The following is a 27001-nucleotide window of genomic DNA, read 5'->3' as shown; positions in this document are numbered from 1 at the left end:
TCACCGAAACAAAATAGAGACCCAGAAAAACACAAGTTTGAGAATATGTCTTGGTTATCTTAAATCTACCCCAATAAATATTATAGAAGTCGAATCTGTAGAACCTCCACTATCTTTCAGAAGGCAGCTAATTTGTCATAAATTTATGGCTAAAGCCATATCCAAAGAAGCCAGCTATCTTCGTAACATTCACGACCTCACTGTCCTAGTACTCACCCATCCATATTGGCACTCAAAAGCTACTCCACTCCTAGTAAACAGCTATACCACACTGGCACAAATCTCTAACTCCCTGTCTATCAACAAAACTATACCTATCTACACCGAACCTCCCCATGTTTTCTTTTCAAAACATATAAAAACATACTACCTGGACCCAAAAGAAAACTTTCTAGAAACCATTAATGGAAGATGGCCTGAACACCAATACATATATACTGACGGATCCAAGATGAATGGAAAAGTAGGCTGTGCCTTTTATGACGCAAACTCTTCCCAATATTACAAGTTCAAGCTACCAGATGAGTGTTCCATATATACCGCCGAAACAATTGCCATAGCAAATGCATTTAGATACGTCCAGTCGAGAAACACACAGAATCATGTTATATTCACTGACAGTAAAAGTGCAGTTGACCGAATAACAAACTTGAAATCATCGAAAAACCTTACTAACATAGAGGCAGAAATATTAAAACTGAACTTTGAAGCAACAAAACAAAGGAAAACAATAACTGTAGTGTGGATTAAAGGGCACTCAGGAATAAAAGGTAATGATGCAGTGGATACACTAGCCAAATCAGCCACTGACACAGGCTACCATCTAACCACCAATATTGTTCCATATACAGATCTTACCTCCAAGTTTACTTCACATTTAAAACAATTGTGGCAGCAAGAATATAATTCATCAGTCACAGGGCTTAACTATGTCGGCCACCAAAATAACATACCATTGAAAAGCTGGTTTCATGAATTAACCAAACGAAACTTCATTGTTACAATAAACAGAATAAGATCTAATCATGCTATGACTCCTTTGTACAAATATAAAATAGGACTGGATGAAAACCCATATTGTCCATGCGGAGAAGTTGGTGATATGAACCATGTAATCCTAGAATGTTCAAGAAATAAGAAGAGCATAGAATCATTTTTCGAAGAAATGGTAAATCTCAAATTTTGTTTGCCAACCAGTCTAAATTGTATAATTTTTAGTAATAATATTAACTTATATCAATGTTTGTATAATCATTTAATTCGTTGCAAAATGAAATTGTAAAAAACTAACACCATTGTAAGCAATTCTGCGATACAAAATATTATTGTAAATGTGTTCACGAAAAAATTAACATAAAAAAAATAATTAAAAAAAAAAAGTTAAAAAAAAAGTAAAATAATGATAAACAAATAAAAAAAAACAACAAAAAACAATGAAAAAAAAGGAAATAAAACTAAACAAAATACTACATAAATAAAGCATTAAAAAAAAAAAACAAAAATATAATTTAAAAAAAAATAAAAAAAAAATATACATATAAAAAAATGCACTAAACAGAAACACACATTTTACTAACACAATAACATTTATCCTAGGGTGTGAGAATTTGAAAAATCAATTTATTTATATTGGATCAAAAAAAAATGCTCCCTTTATATTTCATAAATAAAAAATAAGTCTGGCTAATTGGTTCATGCCAAAGCCAATTATAAAAAAAAAAAAAAACGCTTTAAATGTTGTACAGTTATAGAAAGTTTACATTGTTATATTAAATTAAAAGTGATGTTTAAAATAATCATAGATACAGTAGGAAAAATGAAAGAATACCCATGAACGAACATATAAAACACGCTGTATTTTCCTGTCACCGTGTCAGACAAAAAATTGGCCAGCGCAAATACATGTAATAATTGTTGTTACATGTACTTGCACTGGACAATTTTCTTTGTGACACGGTGACAGGAAAATACAGCGTGTTTTATATGTTCGTTCATGAGTATTCTTTCATTTTTCCGACTGTATGTACTTTTGATCAGGCATCGATTTATTAACTGGTTTCTTAACGAGTATACAATGTTCCAATCAGCTCGTAGTTTTTATCAAAATTTAGTTGTTTTTACTTAGTAGAAAATTATCAAATTTGGTATTACACAGTGTTCAATCCAATTTTGAGATCATACTGTAAGTTAGACCTTTTATTATTACCTAACCAACAAAATAACAAACAACACCCATAAAAATATTAGTACAAAGCTAATTAATTTGCTTAATTATACTAATGAACCAGTTCAAGTTCAAGTACCAGGGCCGTAATCAGGTAACATAGACCCAATATGCAGCAAAATCCAGGGGAAGGTACTTTTGGACTTCATAATGCTCAACATTTTAATGATCCATCGAACACATCAAAATTATATTCTACTGCTGTAAACCAATCTAATAAAATATTTTCAACCAAAAAACAAGCCATTTTGTTCAATTCACTTCCAAATTCCAAAATTGAATATTATTTAAAAGCCATAGCTACTAAAATTGATCCAAATCAAATACTCGCCATTTCCAGGATTGTAAATGATCGTATTTGCATTTATTTTACTACCGAAGAAACAGTCGCAAAATTTTTAGGAACAGATAATGGAACAATATTAATCAATCAGGAACGAATCCAAGCTAGAAAGTTAATCACACCAAACGAAAGACTGATAATCTCTAATGTCTGCCCAACAATACCACACAGTATTATAGAGACTTAGCTACAAAATATTGGCATTCATCACATAACTCCATTGGATTTTCTAGGAATAGGAAGAACTAACTCTTTATTTAAGCATATCTTGAGTTTCCGTCGTTATACTTACATTGCTCATAAAAATGTAGAAAAAATTCCTTAGTCTATAGTATCTAATTAGTCATGAAGAAATCAATTACCGATTTTATTTTTCACTTGAAAAACAATCATGCTACATTTGCAAACAACAAGGTCACCTAGCCTCTCAGTGCTCAAATAATATAAACACACAAATATCTATCGAAAATTCACCGCTTACTTCTCAACCAAATTTTATCCAATATTGTCACCCCAATGTAACAGATACTGAATAAATTATTCATGCTTCACAGTGTCCACCACAATCAACTAATTCACAATCGAAAGAAACAACCAATATTTCTTCATTAGATTGAAATCCCACACAAACAATTATCCAGCCAGATAACGTTGAAATTAATAATATCAGTCAAAATCAACCTCCGTCATTGTCTGAAACTAAATTGTCCAAACGAACAGCATCAGAAATAACGACTCCTCCAGCAACAGTAGACCAGAACCCATTTAAAGAACTTCTTGTAAGTCTAAGAAACCAAAAACTATACCTAGAGAAAGAAAGCATTTAGCAGAAAGAATTAATTGATTTTTTTGGAGAATGTGTACGGTTCTGCCGACCCTCTGTACAAGAATTCATCTGTACTCAGTAGATATATCTTAAAAACACCCTGTAATTATCTACGATAATTACTTTCAGTTATTTATGTCATCATAACAATATTACAACCTTCATTCGATTATATAAATATTGTTATCCTAGATCACGATTCAACTAATAATTGCAGAGTCAATTATAAACACTTTTCATGGTCGATGCTGAATAGGCATTTCTAAATATATAAACAGCCAAACTATAACAAGGGAATTCATTATTATTATAGTAGACATTCGTCATTCTATTTTGGTGATCAGACGTAATATTTCCACATTAAAGATAGTGTCTCTTTCTACACGAGATGTTCTTTGGGTGCGGTGCTACCAGCTTATGCTAATGCGAGTGTAAATAAAACAACTCAACAAGTAAAAGCGTATCAATTATTCCACCCCTCGGATAAGGGATAACCACCCTCACCGGGAGAAGATAGCCTTAGTGCCCAGGGCTGTCATATGGCGATCCAGAACCAGGGGAGAACTCAGGACTGGTGAACAGGACAGGTATGAAGAAACACGTCAATGTTCAGGCACCTAGACCACCTTAGACAACAGTGTGGTATGTAAAATGGATGGAGACATCAGGCCGACGCGGAGCTGAAAAAGGAATAGTATGGAGATGGAACATCGTGGGACAATGGAAAATGGACAATGCTATGGAACGTGCAGCGAGGACTTGTGATACGAACAAAGACGTGTAAAAGTGGTAAGTCCATATTAGCTATTTTTATGGTATTTCCTGATTAATATAAAGTATAAATTATAAACATTATGTGCTACCTTAATTACATTAATATATGTTTCAAGTTTACCTATTTTTACTTAATTATGCTATTCTATTACCAATATTTATCAATATACAAAGATTTTTTTTACTCTCATATTAAGTTATTATAGGACGCAATGATACAATTTTATATGATTTTTACATATTTATCAACGTATACTTTATCCTTGCTGACTTTTATTCATTTATTATTTGACTACTGATTTTTAGTACATTTTTGCAATTTTTATGATCTTAATATTTGCTATCGTAAATATACCTATCAAAATAAATATACGATATAACAAATATACGCCATATGCATAATACATTTAAATTATTATTCTAACTACTTATTTACAAGGGTTAATATAACGTTATTTATTTTTGAATTTTTATTACTACTGCAATTTTTACATATTTTTACCATATATTGACGTATTATTTTATCTCTATATTTTTTACTATATATCTATATACTACATATCTATATACACAGTAAGACTATCGAATTTATATTTTCGCTAAGAAGTGCAGAAGCTGGAAAAAAGAAAAAAATTATGTATAAATGAGTAGCAACAAAGTTACTTGGGAAGATTTTGTCAAAATAGTTGAGGAAATTGCACAAGAAATAGACAGGCAAAGCAGAAGAGTCTTAAAGAAAAAAGTTCCGAAATCTAAGGACATAAAGGAAGAAGTAACGACACAGCTAATTAAAGCTTATAACAAGTTCACACAATTGACTAGGAAAAACTGGGAAGCACTTTCGGACAAACAAAGGGAATCGTGCAACAAATATTTTGGAAAAATCAGAGACAAAGTTATACGATCATTTCAAGCAGTAAATGTGAGAACAGTGGTTCCAAGTTCAATACATCAACCAATCGACAAGGAAGTTGAAGAGGAACAAAGCGATGAGGAAATAGAAGAAGGAAAAAGCGACGAGGAAGGAGAAGAAGAAATAATTAACGACGAAATAAAAGAGAAAAAAGGTGACATAAAACAAGATATAACAATATTAAACATGGCTTTGACAATCAATGAATTTTTGAATATCGCAAGCAAGATATTGCCCAACGAGTTCGATGGAAGCGCAGGGAAATTACAACCATTTTTAGACGCATTAGAACTACTTGGAAAATTGGCAGAAGGTCATGAAGACACAGCTGTAACGCTAATAAAAACGCGACTCACCAATAAGGCTAGGAACCTAATAACCACAGAAGATACGATTCCACGGATAGCTGAAGTACTAAAGAAAGAATTATAAGGTGATAATCCGAAGAATTTAATAGCCAAATTAGCCAAAAAAGGCAAGGGCATAGAGATGCAGCAGTGTACGCATCTGAAGTGGAAGAGTTAGCAGAACAATTAAAAGTAGCATACATAGCGGAAGGAATGCCACTTGACTTAGCAAAGAAATATACGACGGAAGCAGTAGTAACAACAATGAAACGAAACGCTAATGCAGAGAAAGCTAAGCTAATACTGGAAGCAGGTAACTTTACATCACCGCAGGAAGTAGTATCTAAATTTTTGTCGATCGATACGACTGAAGAAAATGCACAAGGAAGAGTCTTAAATTATAGGACAAACTACGAGAATAGGAGAGGACAGCAGCAATACAGAAGAGGATACCATAACAAATATGACAGAGGAAGAAGAAATAACTTCGGACAACGGAACGAAGGAGAAGCAACGGACAATCAACGAAATTATTCGAACAGAGGATACAGACAATTTAACAATCAAACATACAGAGGAAACCAGAGAGGCGGACGTAACAGGAACGTAAGGTTACTAGAAATAGAGGACAGTCAAGAAGAGCAAGAAAACCAGGAGTTGGGGTTTTGAATGAACAAGAAGTTGGAAGCACACAGGCAGAAATAAAATATAACATTTACAACTTCGACCTAAACCTAACGAACTTTGTACGAATGAAAACAGGAATTCTTGAAAACACAAGCACTTTTATCATAGACACAGGAGCTGACATTTCAATACTAAAATGTTCACAAGATTTTATGAAGGAACAGGTGAAACCAAACACAAAGGCAAAAATAAAAGGAGTCACTAAAGGAGAGTTGCAAACAATGGGAGAAATTGAGACAACACTCGAAGTAAAAGGAACTCGATTCGAACACATCTTTCAATTGGTAGAACCTAACTTTCCAATTCCAACAGACGGAATCATTGGGAGAGACTTTATTTCTAACTTTCAATGTATACTAGATTACGCAAACCTTAAAATGCACATTAAAGAGGACAACGATTGTTACATTAGTACGAAAATTCTGGATAATATAGACAATGACACCATAATAATACCGCCTAGATGTGAAATTTACAGAATCGTAAAAATTTTTCAAACGTTAAAGAAAGACAGGATAGTGGAACAGCAAGAAATACAACCAGGAATATTCATAGCAAGAGCAATTATTTCAAGTAATAATCCATACATCAAAATTTTGAACACAACGTACGAAACAGTAAATGTAGACGCAAGCACAATCAGGACGTTGGATATTAAACTATTCAATATATAGGCTAGTCAACGACAGCAAGGACAGAAAAAAAGAATTACGAGAATCACTGAAATTAGACATACCAGAATACATACGAGACAACTTAGTATCGTTATGCGAGGAATATTCGGACATATTCGCCCTAAGGCATGATATGTTAACCTGTAACAATTTCTACGAACAAAAACTAAGAGTTAAAGACCAAACTCCGGTATATATCAAGAATTATAAGACACCTCATGCGCAAACAGAGGAATTAAATCGACAAGTACAAAACCTAAGAGACCAAGGAATCATAGAACCATCTACATCCGAGTACAACAGTCCAGTAGTACTGGTACCGAAAAAAGCTATAGATGGAGGAAAAGCATGGAGATTATGCATAGATTTTAGACAACTGAACAAGAAGATAGTTACAGACAAATTTCCATTACCAAGAATAGATTCGATATTAGATCAACTAGGAAGAGCAAAATGGTTTTCAGTTATAGACTTAATGTCAGGCTTTCACCAGATACCATTAGAAAAATCATCGAGAAAATACGCATCGTTCAGCACAGAAAATGAAGCATTTCAATTTACCAGATTACCTTTTGGATTAAATGTAAGCCCAAATAGCTTTTCAAGAATGATGTCAATAGCATTTTCAGGATTAACACCAGACAAAGCATTTCTTTACATGGACGATATCGTAGTAATTGGAATATCCGAAAAACATCACTTAGACAACCTGAAAAAGACATTCGAGACATGTCGAAAATTCAATTTGAAACTTAACCCAGGAAAATGTCAATTCTTTAGAAGGGAAGTAACATATTTAGGACATGATCTTTCTCAAGAGGGAGTATCACCAGACAAAGCAAAGTATGCAGCAATTGAACAATATCCGACACCTAAGACAGCGGAAGAAACAAAGAGATTTGTAGCATTTTGCAACTATTACAGACGTTTTATTAAAAATTTTGCAGAAATATGCAGACCACTCAACAAATTATCGAGGAAAGGAGTAGAATTTTCGTGGACCGAGGAGTGTGAAAAAGCATTCAAAAAGCTTAAAGCATCTCTGTCGAAACCACCAATTTTAAAATATCCTGATTTCAACAAACAGTTTATCTTAACAACAGACGCATCCAATGAGAGTTGTTCAGCAATCCTAAGTCAAGATTATAACGGAATTGACCTACCTATAGCATATGCATCAAGAAGTTTTAGTAACGGAGAATGTAATAAACCTATAATCGTTAAGGAATTACTAGCGATTCATTGGGGAATTAATTATTTTAAATGTTATCTATATGGAGCACCAACATTCAAAGTAAAAACAGACCATAAACCTTTGACACACCTATTTGCAATGAAAGAACCAACCTCAAAACTCACGAGGATCAGATTAGACCTAGAAGAATATGACTTCGAAATAGAGTATATAACAGGGAAAAGTAACTACGCAGACAGTCTTTCAAGAATAACATTGCATCAACTAAAAAACCTATACATAGACAACGCCCATATACTAGCTATAACAAGAGCTCAAGCAAAAGAAAAGGAGAAAGAAGCAAGACAAACAAAGGCTGAAAGTGAACTCGCACTACAGCCAGAAGCCACCAAACAGACAGTAAGGAAGGTACTAAATAATTTAGAGGCGCATAGACTACCAATTTTGTCCTTTGGAGCAGAACTAATCTCACCAAGACTGAGCATTAGGGCCAAAAACAAAATAAAATGCAGCAAAAGTATAGCCACAGGATTGAATCGTTTCGATTTAAACCAAGCGTTGGTACAGCTTGATAAGCTGGCGGTAGAGAATGCAGTACGTAAAGTAAAAATATACGTAAATGATATTATTTTTAAAATGTGCACAATTGATGAATTTATTAAAGAAGGAAATAAAAAATTGAAGAATATAGAAATATACATATGTGAAGTACCAGAAACAATAAAAGATGACAAAGAAAAACACAGATTAATAGAAGAATACCATAATCACCCGATGTTCGGAGGACACTTAAAGAAAAATAGACTAATAAAGAAGCTAAAAGCAAGATTTAGATGGAAAAATTTAGAAAAAGACGTAAGAAAATACGTTAAACAATGCCATGAATGTCACATTAACAAAGCGAATAGAACACTTGTCAAAGAAGACGTGATATCGGACACTTCTTCGAAACCAGAGGACACAGCGTACATAGACACGATAGGTCACCTCACTAGAAGCAATGAAGACAAAAAAGAGCGGCAAGAAGAAAAGAATAAGCTCAAAGCAACACCACAACACTTTAAAAGAGGAGACCTAGTCCTGGTAAAAAGGGAAGAGAATGGTAAGTTTGATAGTCTTTATGTAGGTCCTTTCACGATAACAGAAGTAAATAACGTTAATTGTAAAATCAGAATAGAAAACAATAAAATCAAGGAAATACATAAGAATAGATTATATGCTTACAATCCGAAAACACAGTGAGTGACAAGTGTTACGAAACAATGTTGTTAAACGAACATTTTATATTATTTATGTATTTGCGTAGGCTTAGGAAGTTTGTATATAAAATAAATTTTTTGTATTGATTACAACACAGTATGGGTTGGTAGCACGACTTGCAAATTTCCCTCCCCGTAGTCGGAAAATTCCTAAAAAGGGAAGGTGTACAAGAATTCATCTGTACTCAGTAGATATATCTTAAAAACACCCTGTAATTATCTACGATAATTACTTTCAGTTATTTATGTCATCATAACAATATTACAACCTTCATTCGATTATATAAATATTGTTATCCTAGATCACGATTCAACTAATAATTGCAGAGTCAATTATAAACACTTTTCATGGTCGATGCTGAATAGGCATTTCTAAATATATAAACAGCCAAACTATAACAAGGGAATTCATTATTATTATAGTAGACATTCGTCATTCTATTTTGGTGATCAGACGTAATATTTCCACATTAAAGATAGTGTCTCCTTCTACACGAGATGTTCTTTGGGTGCGGTGCTACCAGCTTATGCTAATGCGAGTGTAAATAAAACAACTCAACAAGTAAAAGCGTATCAATTATTCCACCCCTCGGATAAGGGATAACCACCCTCACCGGGAGAAGATAGCCTTAGTGCCCAGTGCTGTCATACCTCTTAGCATTGCAAAAACGTATACAGAAGATACCGAGGGACTACTCAATTTTTTAACTGAAATTAGGATTACTGTACTAGAATAAAAACTAAAATTAGGAAACAGTATATTAACAACCCCCCTATTGACTAGAGCAGCGACACCTCTACTGACATTTAATAGAACAACAACCATGACAAATAGCAAATAAATTGAAATAATTCAAACTCTACATTGAACCATCAAACAAAATAAATTGTAGTCGAAACTTCTTACCAAGAGAAGAGACCAAGTAATCTAATTCAGCCTGCGACTTGGACAAACGAAGATAACCAATGTTTTTATAAAAGAAGAAACCCCCTCCGATGTGTGATGTGTGTGATCAGGCCCGGACTGGCCCGCCGGCCCACCGGCCATCGGGCCGGTGCGCCTTTTGCCTTGGTTACTATCTATCCATTAAAAAAATTAAACGCTGAAAAAAATTTTTTTTTGAACTGTTACACAAATATGATGCAGCTACCATTCCCCTAAAAAATGTTTCTACTTGCTTGTGATTTCGCCGTTTGGCACCAGAAACCTACATAATGAAGCCAGTGGGTAAAACAAAATACCAGATATCAGATAATCAAATAACGTAGGCTATTCGGGCGCCTTTCATGGATATCAATAACCGCTCCGAGAACGCGCAGCGCCCTCGAAGACCATTTTTACGATTCGGGCGCCTTTTGTAGGTATTAATGTCCGCTGTTTCTGTTATAATAAATTGCTTAGATGCAACGAACGGCGCCCTCGAAGACCATTTTTACGATTCGAACGCCTTTGTGTGTCAATATCTGCTCCGAGGACGCGCGCGCCCTATAAGACAATTTTTACGATTCGGGCGCCTTTCGTAGGTATCAACATCCACTGTTTCTGTTATAATAAATTGCTTGTATGCAACGCACGGCGCCCTCGAAGACTATTTCTAAGATTTGAGCGCCTTTCGTGGGTATCAATTTCCGCTGTTTCTATTATAATAAAAAGCCTAGATGCAACGCGCGGCGCCCTCGAAGACCTTTTGTTGGTATCAATATCTGCTCCGTGGACGCGCGGCGCCCTCGAAGACCATTTTTAAGATTCGGGCGACTTTCCTATCCACGGTTTTTGTTATAATAAATAGCTTAGATGAGTAGCGCGGCTATTTTACGATTCAGGAGCCTTTCGTAGGTATCAATGTCATCTGTTTATATTATATTACAATAGTGTTACATCCCACAATTGGCCTAATAAGTGCAGTTTTCTGCGCGCCATAACTAAATCATACATACAGGATTTTTGCACCCTAGAATCCTACATCATAATGAAGCCAGTGGGTACAACAAAATTCAACTCGTATCAGGTAATCAAAGGCTAAAACACATAGTTCGAAAATGGCACCCAGGATTTCTGACCTCTTTTGGTTCAGTTGTGCGGCGAGCCTTAGCTTCTCCGGTATGACTCCGTCTATGCCAGGTACCTTTCGGATCTTTATCCATCCAACGGCCTCGCCGAGTTCCAACTCAATAAAGGGTACCGCCTCTATGAAACAAGTAACACTTAAACGTCTGTTCTCCACTTGAGGAAAGCGCTCCCGTATTAAACAGTCTCTTCTCCTCGGGCAGGGGATAGTGTGTCTTTTCCCCTTCTATTAGATACACACCATCTTGAAACAGTGTCCCCAGATATCTCTTTTGAGATCCTGAAGCAGGTTACTTCACTTTTCTCTCTTCAATCATATAATCTCATTTCTGTACTGGTTCTGCATTCGCTTTAATTCATTGATTCTCTTTTTCCTGCTTGAACTTTTAATAACCTCTTCCACTCTATTACTCTCATACAATTCGTTCTCTGATATTCAAGCCCCGCATTCTACCAGTATGGTTATTTTCTTTCATACCACCCATTTGACCTAACACAAGCCAACTCCGGTGCCCCACTCAGATCCTCGATCAACTCACTCACATCCTCGCATCTCAGACCAATCAAGCTAAAAGCACCCACAAAGACTTACTCATTTAAAAATTTCTTTAGATCGATATCTTTATCTTTCCGTTTCTTCCTTTTGCTCGCTAGTTCAAAACTCACATATTTATGTAAGCTGAGTGATTCTTCTTTTAAAACAGTCCAGCTTACGACCCTGTTTAGAAGTAACGTTGAAAACAGCGAGATGTCCGGAAAGTATTTACTATTACCTACGAACGTAGGTGCATGGATACATTATCATAGGTATTTCCCTCTCCCATCTTGAACTCTTTGGTTTCATGGACGATCGTTCACATTCAGGTTACCGGCGCATCCCCTTGTCCATCCTTTATTTCAAAAGTTCTAGAATTATATTTCTCTATACTTAAGCACTCTTGTGACAGACATTGTCATTCTAGTTGGTCGGAGTTGGTCATTCTAGTTATTCTAGTATAACAAACTCATATATTGATTGGTAGAGTACTGTTCTCTTAGCATTGTCGTACGCGGCTTTGAAGTCAACAAATAGACTATGGGTTTTGCCATCGGTAACCGGAGACCGGTACACTCTCCGTCCCAGCCTCTTGGATAATCGAGTCAATATACTCTTCATATACTCAAAGCGGGACATTTGGTGAAACATAGCAACTGTACACCATCAGGTATCAAACTTGTACTTCAACATACCGATTCTTAACAGAGTGTCTGGTGATGCCAACTCCTCGGTTCATCACGTATATGGTCACGTTAGATCTCTTATCTCTAATGATTCATTCATAAGCAACCGCAACCTAAGCGTTAACCTCCGATGACGCGCCACAAAATGCTATTTACTCTCTACGCTACTTTACGGAGTAGAAGGGTGGACGTTAACAGCAGCAACTATAAAGAAGTTAGCGGCTCTAGAAATGTGGCTGTATCGACGCATACTGAGAATTCCTTGGACAGACAGAGTGACCAACACAGAGGTATTGAGACGAATGGGTAAAGAGTTGGAATTGTTAACAACTGTTAAAAGGAGGAAAGCGTCATACCTGGGCCATGTGTTCCGTAATGATAAGTACAGTCTGCTACAGCTTATCGTCGAAGGCAAGATTGAAGGTAGAAGAGGTTTGGGCAGGAAGAAGAAATCCTGGCTGAGAAACTTGAGAGAATGGTTTCAAATACCAGAAGCTGCGAACATAATACATGCGGCACAAAACAGAGAAACCTATCGTTTGATGGTCGCCAACCTTCGGTAGAAGACGGCACATAAAGAAGAAGAAGAATGATTCATTGTCGAGAGACTTAATGTGATAACATTCCCTTCGTGTGAGTACCTCTGCAACGTCGTGAGCGGCCCTCGCCCTTCCCATATTTATTTAAAGGAACTTCGAATTAGATGGTTCTTATCTCTCTAACATACCTGAGTCTGAGTTCTGGTCCTAGGTGCTTTCATTCACCCTTTCCTCATCCCTTGTGGCCAGGTGTCTCTTAAGACCCCGATTTTCGAGGATGAGTTTTTTATACTGCGGGCACTGTAAGCTGTCGGCTCTGTGACCGGATTCTTTACAAGTGAGGCAAAAAGTCGCCTTACTACTGCACTATCGTGCCTGGTGCCCCCTTTGCCACATCTGTAGTAGGAGTCCGTCATGTTTTCTCCCTTGCAGTCGGTTTTACTATGCCCGAACTGCAGGCATCTAAAGCAGCGCTGGGCATGCAGTCTCTCTAGAATCTTGAACGAGTTCCAGTCAATTGGTATATGTTTTCTTTCCAGGGGCTTCTTGGCTGTGATGCGTGTCAGTCCGACCATGACGTTTGTGTTCCCTATTTTCCCTTCCTCCGTGCGGGCCACGATATTCTTCTTCAGGCGCTTGGCCTGTTCTTTCCCTGCCACTTTGAGGGTGAAGTCCTCGTCCGTAGTATTCTTAGCGCTTGTGATGCTAATCGCCTCCTTCTTTGTGTCTAGGCTACCCTTGATTTGCTTGAGCAATTCGGCATGGGATTTTCTGCCTTCCTTCATGATCACCTTCTGCGTCTACATCCTACTTTCCCCGCATTCATACTCCACCTGTGCGAGGTGAAAGTCCATACCCATAAATGTAACTTCCAGGAGCTTCCTGAAGTTCCTACCTTTGTAGCCCCCACTACTCTTAGGGACGCCTCTCTGGTCCCCAGTATCTCCATATCTTTCCTCAATTTAGAAATAATTGCCAGCAGTCTCTTGTCCCCGTCGATTTCCGTCACCCCTTTCTCTACAGGGACCATGAAAATATTCTGACGGTTTCCCGGTAATCTTCCTTCTGACCCGTCCTTGTCATCGTGCTCATAGTACTAAGTTGGAAGTACTCCACCTTTCTTGGTCTGTATGTACCTCCTGCACATACTCCCAGTTCCTGTTTTTCCTTGTCAGGTCGCGGAACCTTTCCCCTTCACTGAATCCATGACCACTACTAAGTCGCATGTAGGTTTATTCTATCTTCCCGGTTTGGCTACCCTATAGTGAGCTTCTTCCCATTCGACTTTATGATGTCCTTTATTTTTTAAAGCCTCTTTCTCCTGAGTTCAGAACCGTTGCGATCATTTCTATCTCTTCTTCACTAAGTTTTTCGGGAAAGAACTCTTCGAAGCCGACCTGTGTGGACACTCCTGCCGTTTCCTTAGTCGTTCCTTCCTCACCGGTTTGCTCTACTATTCTATTTCGTTTCTCAATGCTGCCGAGGGCGACTTGTCTGAGATTGCTCTCCATGTCTTTGGTGACTATCTTTCAGTTTTTTACCTCATTCTTGATCTCGACCTTCGTGTTTGTATGTTCGGACATTAGTTTCACTAAATTATTTGTAACTCTGGTAAGTTTATCCATTGTTCTTACCATGACTGTTATGTCGGAGCTCTCCTCCTTCTCTCTAGGTCTTTTCTCCCCAAGTGAGGAGCTCCTTTGCAAGGTTGTCTCCCCTGGGAGATCGGTCTTGGTCAGGTCCCTACCACTGACCGGAGATCTTCGAACAGATCCCATTCTTCCGAAGATCATAATCTCTTTCTTCCTCTTTCCCTCTTCGCTTAGAATTTTTCCTTTGTTCCCTTTACTAGAATGAACACCTTATCATCTCATTCATACCTTGTTAAAGCTGCACCACCACCGGTGACACGCTCCATTCTCACTTCGTTTTGTTTTATTTTTTCCTAAGTGATTAAATACTTATCCATATAGTTCCCGCGATTGGGAGAGAATTATACTGTCCGGCGAGGCAGTGAGCCCTTGCCCACGCTAAGGCTTGAATTACAAAGGACTTTCGCCAGTTCTCCGAGGGCTCCGTTTGCGAGCGACTGACATTAGGCCATTCACTGCTCATTTACGGATCACCTGAAACAGTGTGATTCAGGGGTGTCATTTGGGCGTCCAGGGGGGCATTTGCCCCCCCCTGGCCCTGAAAATGACTGAAATTTACAAAAAATACATCAATATTCATCATAACATCATATATAATGTATTGTATATATAGTGCTTGCCCCCCCCCCCAAACAAAATTTCAAATGACGCTCCTGGTGTGATTGCGGCTTTTTTATCGATGTTTACTCTGCTATTTTAGAGCGCTCTAAGAATTTGAAATAATTTTAACAGTACCTTCTGTTGAACACCAATGATCATGATTGTTGATCAATGTTTTTGAACCAGTAGATTCTTCTGTAGAAGCAGTTGAAAAATGGTAAATTACTTTATGGTTTTAAATTAATATTAAACTTAAAAAAATTCACAAGTAATATTAATTTACTTTACATGTAGGCCTGGATCTTGCGTACTAAAAAAAGCTGTATAATAGCAAGCTGAAAATTTGTTAATAAGTTAACAGTTTCTAATCGGACAAATTTTGATGTATGTACTTGTGTTTGGGAACACTGGAACAGGGGAAGTTTTAATTGTACAACAAGTTAAAAATTTGGAACGTCAGACTACGAAAACGTCCCATGTATTTTGTCGGACAGAACTTCCAATTAATTTGTTTCCCTTTCATTCAACTCTTATGCAAAAATCAGACTGATATTTATCACCAACATAATTTCTGTCATTTAACATGTTCTACGTGTCTGACTTATTAAAATGCTCAGTTGGTAATAAATACCAGTCTGATTTTTTCATGAGAGTTTAATGAGTGAGTAACAAATCAATTGGAAGTTCTGTCCGACAAAATACATGTGACAGTTTTCGTAGTCTGACGTTTCAAATTTTTAACCTGTTACCACAATTAAAACTTCACATATTCCAGTGTTCCCATACATCCAAGTTTATCCGACTAGACATCGTTAACCTATTAACAAATTTTCAGCTTGCTATTATAGAACTTTTTTTGGTACTCGGGATCCAGGCCTAATGCACTAGGATTTCAAAAAAGTTTGATGCAAAAGCTTAGAAGGGGGTCTGGCGCCTTTGTTTAGAGATTGGGTTGGTGCCTTTTTAGAATTTGGGTTGGCGCCTTTTTTAGAATTTGGGTTGGCGCCTTTTTTAGGAGCCAGTCCGGCCCTGTGTGTGATAGTGAACTTAACAGTGTGTAAGTGGAGATAATTCATCTAAGGCTTTCGATTTTGTACGTGCCATAGGACTGCATAGGAAGCAAATTGCAAATAAAAAAACATCAGGCATCACAGGACTCCCAACAGAACACGTGGGTTGCTTGTCCGGAGGTTAGATCATCACATTACGGACAGTAAGTAGCAACTATTGTTACTTATAGACGGAGAGGCAGCGCTGAAAAATCTATTTGAATTTACTAAAGCTAGATTTTTCACAGTTGATTACTGTGAGTGTGTAGAGAAACATACTGAGGTCGGTCAAGCGAAACGTAGAACAGGGGTTACTTAGAGGGTATCAAATTTGCTTTCCTACGAAGGTAATTATTTCCATTTACTAAGGCTGAAAATCGGTACACACATTCTAAATTAAATATAAATAAAAATTATTATAGTCGGTCAGCTGTATGACGGGACAGAGCCGGTCGGTCGGTCCCAATAGTCGATTGAGGAAATGAAGCATTTTGGCTCGCAATTTTTTCGTCCAGCATGGATTTACTTGAAATTTTTACAGAAGGTAGGAAATAGTCCAAGGATCATTTTCTATATCATGCCGCTATCATACGCTAAAACCTTGGGGGTGGTTGCCAGCCCATCTCGGGGGTGGGAATTTTTTATTACATTTTAACCATGTAATTCGATGGAAAAAGTGATTCTAAGAAAAAAATGCTTTTTACATTTTCTTCGTAAAACTAATATTTTTCGAGTTATTCGCGCTTGAAAATAACAGTTTTTTGACGAAAAAATCGACTTTTTTAGAGGGTTTTTTGAGAATATCTCGAAAAATATGCATTTAATCAAAAAAACTGTAGATATCAAAATTGTATCTTTTAGTAACACAAACCAAATTCTTTTCCAATAATTTCTTTAAGACCAATACATACCGAGATACGGGATGTTAAAAGTTAACTTTTTTCGTCAAATGCATAATTTGAAATATTCAAAGCCAAATAATAGGAAAAATTTGCATTTTTCGAGGAAAATTAAAAAAAAAATTTCAAGTAGGTATACAATTACACCTTTCAAAAAAAAATAATAAAAAGTTTCTAGCATGAAAATTCAGCGACATAATAAAAAAATGTCGGTACCTGCTTTTCTCTACGAAAAAATCAGTGAAAACCACCCCCTAATTACCTTCCTAATTCAAAATTGGTCTTCACCTTTCTGTAGTTCCTTTTATATTTTTATTATCAATACACTCAAGGAGTTTGACCTATTTAAAATGCCTAATTTTGGAAAAATATTATATCTCATTGTGTACTGATTTTCAGCCTTAGTAAATGGATTTAATTACCTTCGTAGGAAAGCAACTTTGATACCCTCTCAGTAATGTGACCCCTCAAAAACGATTTTGTAGGATTTTTAAAGAGCTACAAGACTGTGTAAATTAAATTCCGTAAGATGCCTTAGTTTTTAATTGGGGCGGGTTTAAAGGGCTCGAATAAGGGGGTGTTTGTTGGTAATTAGAGGTTTTAAACAGCTATATCTGGCTAACTGTTCACTGTAATGAAAATATATGCACAGGGCAATTTTAGTTATTAAAAAAGCTACAATGTAGCACTTTATAATTTTTTTCATATCTTCAGTATTTTCGGAGATATTTTGAAGTAAAAGGTGAAAAATACCAAATTGCAAAAAAACAATTTTTCTTGAAACTCCAATTTTTCCAAAATTAGTCATAATAAATAAGTCCAACTCCTTAAGTGTATTAATAATATAAATATAAAAGGAACTACAGAACGGTGAAGACCAATTTTGAATTAGGAAGGTAGTTAGGGGGTTGTTTTCAGTGATTTTTTCGTAGAGAAAAGCAGGTACCGACATTTTTTGTAAGTCGCTTAATTTTCATGCTAGAATCGTTTTATTATTATTTTTTTAAAGGTCTAATTGTATACTTGAAAAATGATTATTTAAGTTTTCCTCGAAAAATGCAAATTTTTTCCATTATTTGGCTTTGAATATTTCAAATTGTGCATTTGACGAAAAAAGCTAACCTTTAACATGCCGTATCTCGGTTTGTATTGGTCTTAAAGATACTATAGGAAAAGAATTTGGTTTGTGTTACTAAAAGATACAATTTCGATATCTACAGTTTTTTTGATTAAAAGGATATTTTTTGAGGTATTCTCAAAAAACCCTCTAAAAAAGTCGATTTTTTCGTCGAAAAACTGTTATTTTCAAGCGGCAATAACTCGAAAAATATTAGTTTTACGAAGAAAATGTAAAAACATTTTGTTCTTAAAACCTCTTTTTACATCGAATTGCATGGTTAAAATGTAATAAAAAAATTCCCACCCCCGGGATGGGTTGGCAACCACCCCCAAGGTTTTAGCGTATGATAGCGGCATGATATAGAAAATGATCCTTGGATTATTCCCTACCTTCTGTGAAAATTTCAAGTAAATCCATGCTGGACGAAAAAATTGCGAGCCAAAATGCTTCATTTTCTCAATCGACTATTGGGGCCGACCGACCGGCTCTGTCCCGTAATACAGCTGACCGCCTATAATAACTTTTATTTATATTTAATTTAGAATGTGTGTACCGATTTTCAGCCTTAGTAAATGGAAATAATTACAAAAGACCAAGTTTTCACTCTAATGGCATACAACATATCCCACCAGAATGAAAACAATGGGAACCTTCTCTGGTTACACCTCCGAGGCTTCTACAATTTGCAAGCCATACGGATGCTGAGACTAAGGAAGATGAGGGAATTCTACAATTTACAATTCACGTCACATCTGCTCAGCGCGGTAAAGTTCCAACGAGACTGGTTTCCTTCATACTCCACACAGAGTAAATGTAAATCAAAAATAAATAACCATTTTCAATTTCGTTGCAAAACGAAAATACAGCCGAACCATATTCCAGTCCAATCAGAGAGTGCTGCAAGCACCTCTACCGGTTTCGAAACTTATTAGTCTCTCATCAGGAGGCACATATGCTGCTCTCCCTGATCCAACCAAAACAAACCCCAGCGTGCAGTCCCGAATTGCAACGAACGAAATGGCATAGATGCCCTAGCGGCAACTGCTAGCAAAAGACTAAGTTTTCACTCTAATGGCATACAACATATCCCACCAGAATGAAAACAATGGGAACCTTCTCTGGTTACACCTCCGAGGCTTCTACAATTTGCAAGCCATACGGATGCTGAGACTAAGGAATATGAGGGAATTCTACAATTTACAATTCACGTCACATCTGCTCAGCGCGGTAAAGTTCCAACGAGACTGGTTCCCTTCATACTCCACACAGAGTAAATGTAAATCAAAAATAAATAACCATTTTCAATTTCGTTGCAAAACGAAAATACAGCCGAACCATATTCCAGTCCAATCAGAGAGTGCTGCAAGCACCTCTACCGGTTTCGAAACTTATTAGTCTCTCATCAGGAGGCACATATGCTGCTCTCCCTGATCCAACCAAAACAAACCCCAGCGTGCAGTCCCGAATTGCAACGAACGAAATGGCATAGATGCCTTAGCGGCAACTGCTAGCAAAAGACTAAGTTTTCACTCTAATGGCATACAACATATCCCACCAGAATGAAAACAATGGGAACCTTCTCTGGTTACACCTCCGAGGCTTCTACAATTTGCAAGCCATACGGATGCTGAGACTAAGGAAGATGAGGGAATTCTACAATTTACAATTCACGTCACATCTGCTCAGCGCGGTAAAGTTCCAACGAGACTGGTTCCCTTCATACTCCACACAGAGTAAATGTAAATCAAAAATGAATAACCATTTTCAATTTCGTTGCAAAACGAAAATACAGCCGAACCATATTCCAGTCCAATCAGAGAGTGCTGCAAGCACCTCTACCGGTTTCGAAACTTATTAGTCTCTCATCAGGAGGCACATATGCTGCTCTCCCTGATCCAACCAAAACAAACCCCAGCGTGCAGTCCCGAATTGCAACGAACGAAATGGTATAGATGCCCTAGCGGCAACTGCTAGCAAAAGACTAAGTTTTCACTCTAATGGCATACAACATATCCCACCAGAATGAAAACAATGGGAACCTTCTCTGGTTACACCTCCGAGGCTTCTACAATTTGCAAGCCATACGGATGCTGAGACTAAGGAAGATGAGGAAATTCTACAATTTACAATTCACGTCACATCTGCTCAGCGCGGTAAAGTTCCAACGAGACTGGTTCCCTTCATACTCCACACAGAGTAAATGTAAATCAAAAATGAATAACCATTTTCAATTTCGTTGCAAAACGAAAATACAGCCGAACCATATTCCAGTCCAATCAGAGAGTGCTGCAAGCACCTCTACCGGTTTCGAAACTTATTAGTCTCTCATCAGGAGGCACATATGCTGCTCTCCCTGATCCAACCAAAACAAACCCCAGCGTGCAGTCCCGAATTGCAACGAACGAAATGGCATAGATGCCCTAGCGGCAACTGCTAGCAAAAGACTAAGTTTTCACTCTAATGGCATACAACATATCCCACCAGAATGAAAACAATGGGAACCTTCTCTGGTTACACCTCCGAGGCTTCTACAATTTGCAAGCCATACGGATGCTGAGACTAACGAAGATGACGGAATTCTACAATTTACAATTCACGTCACATCTGCTCAGCGCGGTAAAGTTCCAACGAGACTGGTTCCCTTCATACTCCACACAGAGTAAATGTAAATCAAAAATAAATAACCATTTTCAATTTCGTTGCAAAACGAAAATACAGCCGAACCATATTCCAGTCCAATCAGAGAGTGCTGCAAGCACCTCTACCGGTTTCGAAACTTATTAGTCTCTCATCAGGAGGCACATATGCTGCTCTCCCTGATCCAACCAAAACAAACCCCAGCGTGCAGTCCCGAATTGCAACGAACGAAATGGCATAGATGCCTTAGCGGCAACTGCTAGCAAAAGACTAAGTTTTCACTCTAATGGCATACAACATATCCCACCAGAATGAAAACAATGGGAACCTTCTCTGGTTACACCTCCGAGGCTTCTACAATTTGCAAGCCATACGGATGCTGAGACTAAGGAAGATGAGGGAATTCTACAATTTACAATTCACGTCACATCTGCTCAGCGCGGTAAAGTTCCAACGAGACTGGTTCCCTTCATACTCCACACAGAGTAAATGTAAATCAAAAATGAATAACCATTTTCAATTTCGTTGCAAAACGAAAATACAGCCGAACCATATTCCAGTCCAATCAGAGAGTGCTGCAAGCACCTCTACCGGTTTCGAAACTTATTAGTCTCTCATCAGGAGGCACATATGCTGCTCTCCCTGATCCAACCAAAACAAACCCCAGCGTGCAGTCCCGAATTGCAACGAACGAAATGGTATAGATGCCCTAGCGGCAACTGCTAGCAAAAGACTAAGTTTTCACTCTAATGGCATACAACATATCCCACCAGAATGAAAACAATGGGAACCTTCTCTGGTTACACCTCCGAGGCTTCTACAATTTGCAAGCCATACGGATGCTGAGACTAAGGAAGATGAGGAAATTCTACAATTTACAATTCACGTCACATCTGCTCAGCGCGGTAAAGTTCCAACGAGACTGGTTCCCTTCATACTCCACACAGAGTAAATGTAAATCAAAAATGAATAACCATTTTCAATTTCGTTGCAAAACGAAAATACAGCCGAACCATATTCCAGTCCAATCAGAGAGTGCTGCAAGCACCTCTACCGGTTTCGAAACTTATTAGTCTCTCATCAGGAGGCACATATGCTGCTCTCCCTGATCCAACCAAAACAAACCCCAGCGTACAGTCCCGAATTGCAACGAACGAAATGGCATAGATGCCCTAGCGGCAACTGCTAGCAAAAGACTAAGTTTTCACTCTAATGGTATACAACATATCCCACCAGAATGAAAACAATGGGAACCTTCTCTGGTTACACCTCCGAGGCTTCTACAATTTGCAAGCCATACGGATGCTGAGACTAACGAAGATGACGGAATTCTACAATTTACAATTCACGTCACATCTGCTCAGCGCGGTAAAGTTCCAACGAGACTGGTTCCCTTCATACTCCACACAGAGTAAATGTAAATCAAAAATGAATAACAATTTTCAATTTCGTTGCACAACGAAAATACAGCCGAACCATATTCCAGTCCAATCAGAGAGTGCTGCAAGCACCTCTACCGGTTTCGAAACTTATTAGTCTCTCATCAGGAGGCACATATGCTGTTCTCCCTGATCCAACCAAAACAAACCCCAGCGTGCAGTCCCGAATTGCAACGAACGAAATGGCATAGATGCCCTAGCGGCAACTGCTAGCAAAAGACTAAGTTTTCACTCTAATGGCATACAACATATCCCACCATAATGAAAACAATGGGAACCTTCTCTGGTTACACCTCCGAGGCTTCTACAATTTGCAAGCCATACGGATGCTGAGACTAAGGAATATGAGGGAATTCTACAATTTACAATTCACGTCACATCTGCTCAGCGCGGTAAAGTTCCAACGAGACTGGTTCCCTTCATACTCCACACAGAGTAAATGTAAATCAAAAATAAATACCCATTTTCAATTTCGTTGCAAAACGAAAATAGAGCCGAACCATATTCCAGTCCAATCAGAGAGTGCTGCAAGCACCTCTACCGGTTTCGAAACTTATTAGTCTCTCATCAGGAGGCACATATGCTGCTCTCCCTGATCCAACCAAAACAAACCCCAGCGTGCAGTCCCGAATTGCAACGAACGAAATGGCATAGATGCCTTAGCGGCAACTGCTAGCAAAAGACTAAGTTTTCACTCTAATGGCATACAACATATCCCACCAGAATGAAAACAATGGGAACCTTCTCTGGTTACACCTCCGAGGCTTCTACAATTTGCAAGCCATACGGATGCTGAGACTAAGGAAGATGAGGGAATTCTACAATTTACAATTCACGTCACATCTGCTCAGCGCGGTAAAGTTCCAACGAGACTGGTTCCCTTCATACTCCACACAGAGTAAATGTAAATCAAAAATGAATAACCATTTTCAATTTCGTTGCAAAACGAAAATACAGCCGAACCATATTCCAGTCCAATCAGAGAGTGCTGCAAGCACCTCTACCGGTTTCGAAACTTATTAGTCTCTCATCAGGAGGCACATATGCTGCTCTCCCTGATCCAACCAAAACAAACCCCAGCGTGCAGTCCCGAATTGCAACGAACGAAATGGTATAGATGCCCTAGCGGCAACTGCTAGCAAAAGACTAAGTTTTCACTCTAATGGCATACAACATATCCCACCAGAATGAAAACAATGGGAACCTTCTCTGGTTACACCTCCGAGGCTTCTACAATTTGCAAGCCATACGGATGCTGAGACTAAGGAAGATGAGGAAATTCTACAATTTACAATTCACGTCACATCTGCTCAGCGCGGTAAAGTTCCAACGAGACTGGTTCCCTTCATACTCCACACAGAGTAAATGTAAATCAAAAATGAATAACCATTTTCAATTTCGTTGCAAAACGAAAATACAGCCGAACCATATTCCAGTCCAATCAGAGAGTGCTGCAAGCACCTCTACCGGTTTCGAAACTTATTAGTCTCTCATCAGGAGGCACATATGCTGCTCTCCCTGACCCAACCAAAACAAACCCCAGCGTGCAGTCCCGAATTGCAACGAACGAAATGGCATAGATGCCCTAGCGGCAACTGCTAGCAAAAGACTAAGTTTTCACTCTAATGGCATACAACATATCCCACCAGAATGAAAACAATGGGAACCTTCTCTGGTTACACCTCCGAGGCTTCTACAATTTGCAAGCCATACGGATGCTGAGACTAAGAAATATGAGGGAATTCTACAATTTACAATTCACGTCACATCTGCTCAGCGCGGTAAAGTTCCAACGAGACTGGTTCCCTTCATACTCCACACAGAGTAAATGTAAATCAAAAATGAATAACAATTTTCAATTTCGTTGCACAACGAAAATACAGCCGAACCATATTCCAGTCCAATCAGAGAGTGCTGCAAGCACCTCTACCGGTTTCGAAACTTATTAGTCTCTCATCAGGAGGCACATATGCTGTTCTCCTGATCCAACCAAAACAAACCCCAGCGTGCAGTCCCGAATTGCAACGAACGAAATGGCATAGATGCCCTAGCGGCAACTGCTAGCAAAAGACTAAGTTTTCACTCTAATGGCATACAACATATCCCACCATAATGAAAACAATGGGAACCTTCTCTGGTTACACCTCCGAGGCTTCTACAATTTGCAAGCCATACGGATGCTGAGACTAAGGAAGATGAGGGAATTCTACAATTTACAATTCACGTCACATCTGCTCAGCGCGGTAAAGTTCCAACGAGACTGGTTCCCTTCATACTCCACACAGAGTAAATGTAAATCAAAAATGAATAACCATTTTCAATTTCGTTGCAAAACGAAAATACAGCCGAACCATATTCCAGTCCAATCATAGAGTGCTGCAAGCACCTCTACCGGTTTCGAAACTTATTAGTCTCTCATCAGGAGGCACATATGCTGCTCTCCCTGATCCAACCAAAACAAACCCCAGCGTGCAGTCCCGAATTGCAACGAACGAAATGGCATAGATGCCCTAGCGGCAACTGCTAGCAAAAGACTAAGTTTTCACTCTAATGGCATACAACATATCCCACCAGAATGAAAACAATGGGAACCTTCTCTGGTTACACCTCCGAGGCTTCTACAATTTGCAAGTCATACGGATGCTGAGACTAAGGAAGATGAGGGAATTCTACAATTTACAATTCACGTCACATCTGCTCCGCGCGGTAAAGTTCCAACGAGACTGGTTCCCTTCATACTCCACACAGAGTAAATGTAAATCAAAAGTGAATAACCATTTTCAATTTCGTTGCAAAACGAAAATACAGCCGAACCATATTCCAGTCCAATCAGAGAGTGCTGCAAGCACCTCTACCGGTTTCGAAACTTATTAGTCTCTCATCAGGAGGCACATATGCTGCTCTCCCTGATCCAACCAAAACAAACCCCAGCGTGCAGTCCCGAATTGCAACGAACGAAATGGCATAGATGCCCTAGCGGCAACTGCTAGCAAAAGACTAAGTTTTCACTCTAATGGCATACAACATATCCCACCAGAATGAAAACAATGGGAACTTTCTCTGGTTACACCTCCGAGGCTTCTACAATTTGCAAGCCATACGGATGCTGAGACTAAGGAAGATGAGGGAATTCTACGATTTACAATTCACGTCACATCTGCTCAGCGCGGTAAAGTTCCAACGAGACTGGTTCCCTTCATACTCCACACAGAGTTAATGTAAATCAAAAATGAATAACCATTTTCAATTTCGTTGCAAAACGAAAATACTGCCGAACCATATTCCAGTCCATTCAGAGAGTGCTGCAAGCACCTCTACCGGTTTCGAAACTTATTAGTCTCTCATCAGGAGGCACATATGCTGCTCTCCCTGATCCAACCAAAACAAACCCCAGCGTGCAGTCCCGAATTGCAACGAACGAAATGGCATAGATGCCCTAGCGGCAACTGCTAGCAAAAGACTAAGTTTTCACTCTAATGGCATACAACATATCCCACCAGAATGAAAACAATGGGAACCTTCTCTGGTTACACCTCCGAGGCTTCTACAATTTGCAAGCCATACGGATGCTGAGACTAAGAAATATGAGGGAATTCTACAATTTACAATTCACGTCACATCTGCTCAGCGCGGTAAAGTTCCAACGAGACTGGTTCCCTTCATACTCCACACAGAGTAAATGTAAATCAAAAATGAATAACCATTTTCAATTTCGTTGCAAAACGAAAATACAGCCGAACCATATTCCAGTCCAATGAGAGAGTGCTGCAAGCACCTCTACCGGTTTCGAAACTTATTAGTCTACAGTTACACTACTAGTTACAGGAAAACTTTTTTCATTGTGGATTTTTATTAGTCTCTCATCAGGAGGCACATATGCTGCTCTCCCTGATACAACCAAAACAACCCTGATACACCAGAATGAAAACAATGGGAACCTTCTCTGGTTACACCTCCGAGGCTTCTACAATTTGCAAGCCATACGGATGAAGGGAGTATACTGTGTGGAGTATGAAGGGAACCAGTCTCGTTGGAACTTTACCGCGCTGAACAGATGTGACGTGAATTGTAAATTGTAGAATTCCCTCATCTTCCTTAGTCTCAGCATCCGTATGGCTTGCAAATTGTAGAAGCCTCGGAGGTGTAACCAGAGAAGGTTCCCATTGTTTTCATTCTGGTGGGATATGTTGTATGCCATTAGAGTGAAAACTTAGTCTTTTGCTAGCAGTTGCCGCTAAGGCATCTATGCCATTTCGTTCGTTGCAATTCGGGACTGCACGCTGGGGTTTGTTTTGGTTGGATCAGGGAGAGCAGCATATGTGCCTCCTGATGAGAGACTAATAAGTTTCGAAACCGGTAGAGGTGCTTTCAGCACTCTCTGATTGGACTGGAATATGGTTCGGCTGTATTTTTGTTTTGCAACGAAATTGAAAATGGTTGTTCATTTTTTATTTACATTTACTCTGTGTGGAGTATGAAGGGAACCAGTCTCGTTGGAACTTTACCGCGCTGAGCAGATGTGACGTGAATTGTAA

The 27001-nt window shown here is 38.5% G+C and overlaps 1 protein-coding gene across 2 annotated transcripts in view; it reads right to left on the bottom strand.

Moving 5' to 3' along the window:
• LOC114335267 (transmembrane protein 26) overlaps positions 1 to 27001 on the bottom strand; it is a 261871-nt gene that overhangs the window by 16524 nt on the left and 218346 nt on the right. The window lies entirely within an intron of this gene.

The sequence above is a fragment of the Diabrotica virgifera genome, chromosome 4 (assembly GCF_917563875.1).
Source record: "Diabrotica virgifera virgifera chromosome 4, PGI_DIABVI_V3a".
NCBI lineage: Eukaryota > Metazoa > Arthropoda > Insecta > Coleoptera > Chrysomelidae > Diabrotica > Diabrotica virgifera.
This window is presented reverse-complemented; position numbering and strand designations above follow the sequence as displayed.